A 10,549-nucleotide genomic window follows, 5' to 3' on the forward strand; every position below is an offset into this window, starting at 1 on the left:
ATACTGTTACACCTGCAGAGCCTTGTCCATTTCATCAAACGAACAATAAAGACTCACACAGGTGCTAGTCTCATCTTCAAATAAAACAGATGTCCTTCCTTTTACTAAGGTGAAAACCTGACAATGCTTAAAACATCAAGATAATGCACAGCCATTTCATCCCCCTTCATTCTTAATTTTAGTGAGGTTTGCCATGATTAAAAACAGGAATTTCATTGTTTGACTTAAAGTCAGGTGCACTGACAGTAGTGTCATCTGATACCAAAATCTCTTTGTATCATGATGACAAGAAGTTTTTTTTAACATAACTTTATTTTGTTACTGATTCAGTAAGGTGGAGATAAAAGATGAGAGATAAAATATGTAGGGAGAATGCAAAGGTGTTCAGAAGTTGCAGAAACAATCTTCTTTTCATTTAAAAATTTCAATGCAATAGTATTTTCTTCACAAATGGAATAAAAATTATATCAAATAATCCTCAATGAAAATTTAAAAACTGTTTAATGTAATTTCAAAATATATATAAACATTGGAAATATCTACATGCAAGAACATGTTGACATGGAAATCTCTCATCACTCATCTTTAAAGGAATTTTAAAATGATACGAAGTGTTGGGTCAAGATGAACCAGAAGTCTCTGATGAGACTGTAGCTCTACTGGTCTGTTTGTATAACAAAAGAAAAGTAGCACTTGGATTTGAAACATTGCAACATGCAACAATGAATAGAATTATGTATTTTAATGTAGTCTACTTCTGTGCCAAGTTATATTGAAATCCAATAAAAACTGTAGGAGGAGTAGCGTTTTGAAAGTATTTCACGGAAATTTCTATTTTTAGTAACCATGACAACACCACTCACCCAAATAAAAAAAACAGAAATACATATTATGTATCGTAGTGTATTCTAACTGTGTGCCAAATTAGATTGAAATCAGACCAAAATTGTAGGAGGAGTAACGTTTAATGGGAATTTCACAAAAATTTCTATTTTAAGTAACCATGGCAACACTGTCCATCGAATTCAAAAACCAATGCAATAAATTATGTATCTTAGTATAGTCTTCTTGTATGCGTAATTATATTAGAAGCAGACTAAAACTGAAGCAGGAGTAGTGTTTAAAAGGAATTTCACAGAAATTTCTATTTTTAGTAACCATGGCAACACCGTCCATTGAATTCAAAAACCGATGCAATAAATTATGTATCTTAGTATAGTCTTCTTGTATGCCTAATTATATTGAAATCGGACCAAAACTGTAGGAGGAGTAGCGTTTTAAAGGAATTTCACAGAAATTTCTATTTTTAGTAACCATGGCAACACTGTCCAACGAAATCAAAAACCGATGCACTAAATTATGTATCTTAGTGTTGTCTACATGTAAGCCAAGTTATATTGAAATCGGACCAAAACTGTAGGAGAAGTAGCGTTTTAAAGGAATTTCACAGAAATTTCTATTTTTAGTAACCATGGCAACACCGTCCAACGAAATCAAAAACCGATGCACTAAATTATGTATCTTAGTGTTGTCTACTTGTAAGCCAAGTTATATTGAAATCGAACCAAAACTGTAGGAGAAGTAGCGTTTTTAAAGGAATTTCACAGAAATTTCTATTTTCAGTAACCATGGCAACACCGTCCATCGAAATCAAAAATTGATGCACTAAATTATGTATCTTAGTGTAGTCTACTTGTGTGCCAAGTTAAATTGAAATCGGACCAAAACTGTAGGAGGAGTAGCGTTTTAAAGGAATTTCACAGAAATTTCTATTTTTAGTAACCATGGCAACACCGTCCATTGAAATCAAAAACCGATGCACTAAATTATGTATCTTAGTGTTGTCTACTTGTAAGCCAAGTTATATTGAAATCGAACCAAAACTGTAGGAGAAGTAGCGTTTTTAAAGGAATTTCACAGAAATTCCTATTTTTAGTAACCATGGCAACACCGTCCATCGAAATCAAAAATTGATGCACTAAATTATGTATCTTAGTGTAGTCTACTTGTGTGCCAAGTTATATTGAAATCGGACCAAAACTGTAGGAGGAGTAGCGTTTTAAAGGAATTTCACAGAAATTCCTATTTTTAGTAACCATGGCAACACCGTCCATCGAAATCAAAAACCGATGCACTAAATTATGTATCTTAGTGTAGTCTACTTGTGTGCCAAGTTATATTGAAATCGGACCAAAACTGTAGGAGGAGTAGCATTTTGAAAAATTGTTTACAGACAGACGGACAGACAGACAGACAGACAGACAGACAGACAGACAGACGGACGGACGCCGGACACCTTACTATCGCATAAGCTCTTCTGGTCTCTGACCAGTAGAGCTAAAAATCAGTTTAAGCTTTAAGACACGTGTAAAAATTCCCCTTCTTGCCTTATTATTAGTAACAGTATCTTTCAACATTTCTGAATTTAGACTCAGCAAAAGTGATAAATTGTGATGAGTAAACAGTAACAATTTTCCCCTCTTTCAGAGCTGGGGTGGTCAGTTTATCTTTCCTATGGCTCCACATTATCTTCTTCGGATTGAAAAAGTTGGCAGGGCCTCACTAGAGAACAAGTGGCATTCTTAATTGTAGTTGATAATCACTAGAATAAAAAAAAGGGTTCAGGTCTTATTTTCAGCCACTGGACCATTATTTACCCAAACAGATTCAGTTTATCAGTTTTAAGAGATTAATTTGAAGATTGACACCACCTGAATATTTATGATTTATTAATCATAAAGGTCGAACAAACTGCCTTGAATGTGTAGGAAAATTGTTCAGAATCAAATCAATTACATTAAAATTTTGATAAAATGCTGTACTCTGGCCTATTTCTTTTTTTTTCAAATTTGAAAACATCCAATTCATGCAAATGCTTTTTTTTTTAAAATCACTGGCAAACAATACACCTTTATTAATATCAAGATACATGTACATATATTTGTATAAGCAAAATAAAAAAAATCTCTTTGCAGCCTAGCTTCTAGGCAGTACATATTACAGCCTGTGTTTACAACAGATTTAGTGATAGATGGTACCAAGGAAAAAGCAAATCTTTGTCATTCATTTTGTAAGCACCTGAAGCACGAAACATTTCTCAGAAATTTAACTATTTTTCATACTGGACAGTGCATGAGCATTCCGGCAAAGATATCCAAATTACTTCACAGATTTAGAATCTGAACAGGTAATTAATTTTCTGGGATAAATTGTGTCAGAGAAGAGTACTACACATCCAATGCATACAAAGGAATATACAATGTATCATAGATTCTGTTTTTACACATCATTGTCTCATAGCATTGTAAGTTAAGTTTCTATTACCAACATTCATTTCTCCTCTGCTTTATCAAGATTTAAAATTCATCAGATTTCAAGTTAAAAAAAAAAAAAGAGTGAGGATAAAATACGACTTTCAGAAATATTTCATGAAAACATCATTTATAATCTGCATCATCATTCAAAATCGTTCAGTATGTTAGTATGCTAAAGGGGGTGGGAGGGGGGGTGGGGATGGTGGTGTTAGCTATGGGATGCCACTTTCTTCATTTTTATGCTGACCTGAAATTCTATGGGATTAAATGTCTCACAAAATCACTTTCCCAACAAAATTTGAAGTCCACTCTACCCTGTGAGTGAGAAACCAATGAATAAGACTTCAATTTGGAATTAATAGATTTCTTCATTTTAAGTTTTTCATGTAAAAAAAAAAAATCCTCATGAATGATTATCTGAATAATTGCCAGTAATATACTGCATTTCTGAAGCCAACTGCAGAGAATGTGTGTTGTTAGTGTATATTATCAAGATAACTGAATGTTCCCACAATTCAATTTACTTATCCTATAACACCCTTCCTGTGTAATCTTGCAAGTCTTCCTGCAATATCTGAGGAATGTAGAAAAATATTATTTGAACATCCTAAAATATCATAGATGTGAAGAATTTGTACAAAACAGTTTGTGAAAAACAACATGTTTATCAAACCTTGCTACAGCATTTGGAAGATAAGGGTTTCCACTGAACTAAAAAAAATAAGCCCTTTGATTTTGTAATTTTCTTCAAGACAAATAATGCTGTCTAAAAATTAAATTTGTTAAGGATGTGTTTCCATTGTTCACAAAGTATCATTTTACTAGGTTTTTAACATTTTTTTGACAGCTAGATTAATTCCCTGTAAAATGTAAAGACAAATGAGTGCTAATAGAGAATTAATGATTGGACTTATACTTACAACAAGAATATTTGTGCACTCAGCAAATACATTTATAATTTTACACTCACATTTGTGCACTCAGCAAACATATCTATAAATTTACACTCATATTAATTTATAATTTTACACTCACATTTGTGCACTCATCAAACATATTTATAATTTTACACTCATATTTGTGCACTCAGCAAACACATTTATAATTTTACACTCACATTTATGCACTCAGCAAACACATTTATAATTTTACACTCACATTTGTGCACTAAGCAAACATATTAATTTATAATTTTACACTCACATTTGTGCACTCAGCAAACACATTTATAATTTTACACTCACATTTGTGCACTCAGCAAATGCATATATAATTTTCATCTTCCAGAAAAAGACAAGATAAAATATGTTTCATGCCTGTTTTTTGATAAATCTTAAAATGATTCAATTTACATAGAGTGTGATGAAAATTATAAATTACTTAAAACTTGGATCTGTTATTAATACACCACTGCATGCTAAAACAGCAAAGATTTAATAAAATAATCAAGGGATATTTGTATCTGCCTGCACTAGGACAGGAAACATGAGCAGATAATATGTTTGAATTTTGAATCACTGATAATAATTTTGAAAATTTGTCACATTTATGGTAGTTCACCAAAGGGTAAATTTAAAGAATAGGTCAAATTTGGACAGTTCATGAAAAATATACATGTGTAATGTAGACATTGTCCAACCAATATAGATACAGCTGTATCACATAAGCATACTATATTAAATAAGTATGAAAAACTAGCATCTTTAGCTCTATATCAGCCAGATTTTCATTACTTTGATTAAGTAATTATGGGACTATATCTCACTAACTGTAAAAATCGATGAAACAGCTGACTTTTTTTTTTTTTTAGTTTTATTTGCAAAAGAACAGCATATAAATTCATAGTTAGATAATCTTTAGTACAGAAATTATTTAAATCTAATGCACTTGGCAGTCTACTTGAAAATTTTATCAATATAGACATTCATAAATGTTATTTAGCTGCCAATGAAAATTTTCAATGTAATCCCCTCGTCCAATCACAATAAGGTGAAAGCATTAAAAAAAGGTGCGTTATTCATCGATTCATGTCCACAATAAAAAAAATATCTTCTCTTTCATTAGATCTTTTTTACCCTGTGCACACACACAAAAAAGGAGAGGACCACCAATTTAAACACCCCATGTAGCGATTTTCCTCGGATTAAGGCCTTTATTCTGCACTCTATAATTATCATTCAATAATTGAAAGTGAGATAAATAGTCAAGTAAATATTGAATTTCATGGGCACTTTATGCCTATGTACACAACCAAAATCAAGGGAAACAAATGATTCTCAATTGTAAGCTGTCGGGCTCTGACCTATTTGGATCAACAATATGCTGAGCAGACTTAATTCTATTCCTTCCACATTGTTAGAAGGTCACTGACTTTAAAATGACAGGAAACCTGACCCTTCCCACTGTGATGTTAACCCATCTGTTCCATTTTCTGATATCTACATTGAAATACACAAAACACTGTATTGGGGGGGGGGGGGGGTGTACTTGGTACATCCTTGATGAAGTGCATTTGATGATCAACTTTAATGGACCAACGATTGAAATAAAATTCATAATTAATTAAATTGTTATTAACTGAGATTTTTATATTTAGACTACAATTGAATATGTATATGATTTATTGAGGAAATTAGTACAGTTGTACTTGATTTTCAATTAGTTGTATATATTGTGAAATTTCATCAGCGTGAACTTGCAGTTAGAGAAGTAATTTAACACACACACACACACACACATATATATATAGCATTACCTGATACCTGTACCATAGGGACTTTAAGGGAACATTTCTCCCCTAATATTAATATGATATTATGTATTTACCATAATGGAAATAGAGTGCATTTACCCCATTTGAATTTTAAATTAAAAAATTCATGATGAATTGTTTGAACCCTAGATATATCACACTGATTGAATTATGACTACCCTGAAAGAATATATATACAAACACATTGCAGGGATATTTTATTGCATCCCCTGAATTTTCCATTCACTTTAAATGATAAAGCTATTTCATTCAAGATTCATTAAGTTACAGCATAATGAAGTAAAAAGAAAAGAAAAAAAAACCCAGTGATTTGCTTTTAATTAGATTTTAAGGTAGTTGATGCATAGCAGGTATCCATTTAATAAAGAATGTAAACAGAAAAGTCTCCTTTATGCCCCCACATGAAAGAGTTCTACTAAAGTTATTACCTAGGTTATTTAGACGCCACGTGACCTTCAAGTCCTCTATGACCCTTCACAATTCTTCGGTCTTAAGAACTTAAATGAAAGTTTTTCCCTTCTGTGTTTCCCTTTGATTTGACCTTAATTCACCTTTGATCATACTTAGTTATTTTTGAGGCAGGAAGTGGTTAAGAGCAGGAATGATAATTCCTCTCTGGGATTGTTAAAATTTCACTAATTTTAAAATACAAGAAAATACACACCAAAATTCATATGATTCCGTTGTCTTTATATCTTAGACTAACACCCCCCCCCCCCCCCAGAAAAATACAAGGATATCTTAACCAAAAATAGTGAAAATGGACAATACTAAAATACAATGAGGATGGAAATTTACAAAGAAGAGAGACCCATTGCTTTTATTTTATAAGTATCTCTTAGACATTCCTCACATTACCAAGACTGCCTGAGCCATGGTATTGCTTCACTGTTTACAAAACCCCCCGCTGATTTCCAACTTGAACTAAATCCAATCACACAAGAAAAATTAGTTATAGAAAAAGCATATCCAAATATTTGCAAAATTTAGATCAAATTATCAAGCTCTAGATCTGAGTCAAGTAGCCATAATTTTTATTTCCATATCTTTAGTCTGTTGATAAAAAAAAAAACTTGCAGAAGAAATCTTTTGCCCATCACATACAAAAATAAAGATGTTTGTAATTTTTGTTTTTGTTTTTATGAAGTCCTTGATGGATGTGAAAAAAAAATGATATGCTGATCTCTTAAGCAACCATTACCCTGGGTATTGATAAATATGTGGGTGGCTGCATTCATTTACAGGTCTTACAAAATGCCATCTGTGACATTCTATTACCAATTATTACAGGAATGCTTATTGACTAGAAAACTTGGTCTGGTGACTTGAGGAAATGCCATGAATGTTAATATTTCACTTTAACCTAGGCTGAAAGCTTGAATCAATCCACACATTGACTCTTTTATCAGACATGTGATAAGTAATTTAAGTTGTACTCTTTTTGTTTAGTTGTAAATGAAATAGCTTACTTATTAATTAAGAGTTAATAATTACTTATTATTTAGCTTTACATCCCCATCTCCATTCTGTTAAAAGACTTAATTTGTGAAAAACTGAATATTGAACAGTTGAAGGCCTATAATGTAAAAATGTTTGTTTTAATTCTCACAAATATTTTTTTTTCAGGTTTTAATAAATATTTTTTAAAAAATGATTTACTTACCAAATGATTTATTCATCAATATTTGGCAGAAATATTATATCATTTCACAGTATTTGATTTCAAGAGGGCTTTAATTTACATAAGTACAGAGATACCAAAAAGGCAAACAATTGCATAAATATAATGCCTACCACTTATCAAACAAAATTAAACCAAATCCAGACTTTAATACCCAGTCACCCTTTGTACATTGTATATTGTGCAATATGATACAATCATCACCAGTTCATGAATGTAGAGAACTTGAAAAAACTCCTTTTGAGAGTCCCTGAACGCCTCCATTCATTAACTGAAATACTCCCTACTTCCTCGATGCCCGACTTTTTTCCCCCTATGGAAGGGATTAAACTTTCACTGGTTGAGTACAATACATGTATACCCTTCTTTTAACATCATCAAAATTGTTATTTATCAGGCATAGAGACAAAATGAGATAGGCTTGGCAAAAATGATGTCTGAATATCCTTCCATAAAAACCCACTATGATTTATTTATAGTAACGATTGTTCAGAAGACGAGGAATTCAAAAAAGCTTCATTCATGAATATCATAATTTCAAACTGAGAATAAATGGTTTCTTTTCATTCTTGGGTCTAGCTTTTAACCATTCAGACTTAATGTTGGCATGAATGGAAGTTTTTCATATAAATATTCTTAATTTTACAAAAATGGTGAACTTCAGGAAAAGGTGCTATATGTACTGCTTAAGTGACTGATTGATCAACGCATTATAGTTCTATGAGTTGGGCTTTTATATATAGTCACCACAGAAAAAATGAACTATTCAAATGATAGATCCTTTCTGAAATTCACAGTGTTCATCTTCAGAACATCATTAATCAAACCATAAATACTAGTACACTTACATTAATTCAATTGAACTTTTGGTTCACAATGTGAGTTGAAGGATATTATCTTTGCTTCCAATTTGGAATATAAACTAAAATAAAGCTTTGTTCATGTGTTCAGCAACATTAAAATTGGTTCACATGAGTACAGAACATTATAGTTAGTTCACATCACAAATATGGCAACATAGCTGGTTACCATGAAGAGTATAGCAACATACCAGTGGTTCTGGTTCACATGTTAAGTACAGCAACATTGAAATGGTTCATAATGTGAAGATAGGACAGAGCATACATGGTTCATCTTGGACATAGCAACATACAAATGCCTACAGAGACCCTGATTTAAAAAGTTCTATAATCTGCAATGCAGTGCTGTTTTTTGCATCATATCAAAAAGTAATGCAATTTGTTCATATCATAGGCACTCTTGACAGTGGAGGATCCAGGATTCTTGAAAAAAAAAGGGGGAACAGTTGTGGATCAGGGTGGGGCCTGGGGCCACACCCAAATATTGATTTAATAAATCTCATGTATGTTTTTGGACACAAAAGGGGGGCTCTAAATCCACCAGTGCATGATACAGAAAACTATATATGGAGATTTAAAGGAAAAACAGATTCACTGAGACAAATGCTTGAACATCCCAGAACACTGTTCAGTGAGACAAATGCTTGAATATCACAGTTTAACACTGTCTTGTAATTTTAAAGCTGTTATAACAGCTTGGTTTGAAAATTGACATGCACACAACTAATACTCTGACCCCTGTCTTTTCCAAAATTCAAAATACATACATCTGCTTGATAAGAGAATCTGCAAGTAAATTTTTATCTCAGTAAGAGAAGTCCTTTCAAAGTAAATTCTAATGCAAAATAAATTGTAATGCACTGGAAAAGCCCTTTTTGTACTGAGACCTGGTGGTATAAAAACTATATTTACTTTAGTAATTTTGGACCTCATGTGAAGTGATGTATTACCAGATTGAATACTATTCATGACAAAAGTATAACTAGTTAATTTGGGTCTTTCCTTCTAGGGGGCATAGATTTTAATTACTTTATATTATTACTTAGGTGGGATTACAATGTAGTTGTCTCCATTAAAAAGCTCTTTTGTCCCAGGAACTTTCCAAAAAAGGAAAACATGCATACAGACAGATTTTAGGCCTTGCAATTACTCTATATTGTTTGACCTATGACCGCTTCTACTTTGAAGGCTTTCCATCAAAAAGGCAATCGCATGCAATTTGGTGACTGCAATTAGGACAGAACAGAAGACTAAGTGGTTTGTTCTGGAAAATGAGCATCCGCGTACAGTAAAACTGAGCAAGTGTCATGTGAAAAAGTTCTCGTTCGTCTTCAATCCCTGTCGCACACCTGTTGCACAAAGTAATTGTGTGTAAAATTGTTGGGTTTCCATCCATTGAAATCATACTTAATTTGATGACACTGAAAGAGAAAAAAAAGACATAAAATTGACTTTGCCATTTTTTCTTTGCAATTGGCTTTAAATGAATGAAAAGGAGCTTTAAACTTGTGCACAGATTTATTTTTTTAACAAAAGTGTATTTTGAATATCATTTAAAATAATTGCAGTCCTCACCCCTGAGATTGTAAAGCATTTTCAGCAAAACGTCTGTTGTGAGTCTCAGGAATGAAATCTTTCTAAACATGATGACTGCTCAACTTCCTGGGGGCAAGAATACCCTTATTGAACCAAGACATCATTGTAAGAAAAAGATTTTCTTAGACTCAAGAACATTTGTACTAATGATTTAATTATTTAGGGAACATCAGGACTTTGAAAGGTTGCAGATGTAATTAATGATAGCTTTCTCGATTTCCTGTAGTTAAATCTAATCAAACTACAATGTAACACTCAATTTACAAACAACATTTAGATACATTTAATAGATTAAACAATCAATGAATCTATGAGCAATCGATAA

The 10,549-nt window shown here is 32.2% G+C and overlaps 1 long non-coding RNA gene across 1 annotated transcript; it reads right to left on the reverse strand.

Moving 5' to 3' along the window:
* Window positions 1-9,733: 9,733 nt before the first annotated feature.
* LOC133173508 (uncharacterized) lies at window positions 9,734-10,336 on the reverse strand. The gene is made up of 2 exons (XR_009719051.1): window positions 10,204-10,336; window positions 9,734-10,049 (listed from the first exon to the last, which is right to left on the reverse strand). It is a non-coding gene; the product is annotated as an uncharacterized LOC133173508 (long non-coding RNA).
* Window positions 10,337-10,549: the final 213 nt, after the last annotated feature.

This window comes from Saccostrea echinata, unplaced genomic scaffold, assembly GCF_033153115.1.
Source record: "Saccostrea echinata isolate AGI-Se365-2 ecotype Australia unplaced genomic scaffold, CSIRO_AGI_Sech_v1 ptg000056l, whole genome shotgun sequence".
In the NCBI taxonomy this organism is placed as follows: domain Eukaryota; kingdom Metazoa; phylum Mollusca; class Bivalvia; order Ostreida; family Ostreidae; genus Saccostrea; species Saccostrea echinata.